Source organism: Chaetura pelagica, unplaced genomic scaffold, assembly GCF_000747805.2.
Source record: "Chaetura pelagica isolate M959 unplaced genomic scaffold, ChaPel_1.0 C11315488, whole genome shotgun sequence".
Classification (NCBI taxonomy): Eukaryota; Metazoa; Chordata; class Aves; order Apodiformes; family Apodidae; genus Chaetura; species Chaetura pelagica.
In genome coordinates, this window is record NW_009967392.1 from 190 (window position 1) to 953 (window position 764).

Genomic DNA, 764 nt, shown 5'->3' on the forward strand with positions numbered 1-764 from the left:
TAGTTTTCCAGCTAACCTGCTTTAGTAACAAAAAACAAAATAGAGGTGCACAAAAGTTACAAACGTTATGTAGACTTTTATGCAGTGCTGGTCATGATCAAAACAAACCAGGTTCTAAGACAGGGGCATCATCCCTCACCTGTTCCACAGGGCTGGGAAGCTGTGCTGTAGGGACAAGTGACTTGTTCATACAGGGAATGAAGCACTGAAGCGACAAGGCAGGAGCAATATATATGTTTAGGTGATACAGACAGACTTTAGGAGTACAGAATTGTTGAGACACAACACAGCTATCTTAAGGTTCTTTCTGAGTGCATTCAAGTAACTTGCATAGTTCTGTATGGTTCGAGTTGGGCTCTGAGAAATAAACTGAAATTTTTCTGTCTGTGCCCAGGGGAAAATGGAGCTTCAAGAAACCATTAATGTATGGAAGCAGAGGACACATGTCATGAGGTATTTCCATGAGACGGAAACCCCACGGCCTAAAGACTTTCTGTCCAAGTTCTATGCAGGCCACGATCCTTGAGAGATTGACTCTGTGTCTTCCTGCCTTGTATTACAAATAAAGTTCTACTATATAGAAGAATAATCTGCACAGAAGGTTGTGTAGCCTGTTAGGAGCCTGATGACTAAATCTGAATCCAGAGTGTGTGCAAGCCATCGAGATCTCTATGGAGAGCTGTGATTTCCTAGCTTTTGTCAATGGGTATTTTCAGTGGATGGAGTTTGTCCCATCACTCACCCTGGAATGTCTGCTGAATAAC

General features: G+C 42.5%; 1 pseudogene; it reads left to right on the plus strand.

The window, feature by feature from the left end:
* Positions 1-394: 394 nt before the first annotated feature.
* LOC104395956 lies at positions 395-526 on the plus strand (annotated as a pseudogene).
* The last annotated feature ends 238 nt before the right edge of the window (positions 527-764 follow it).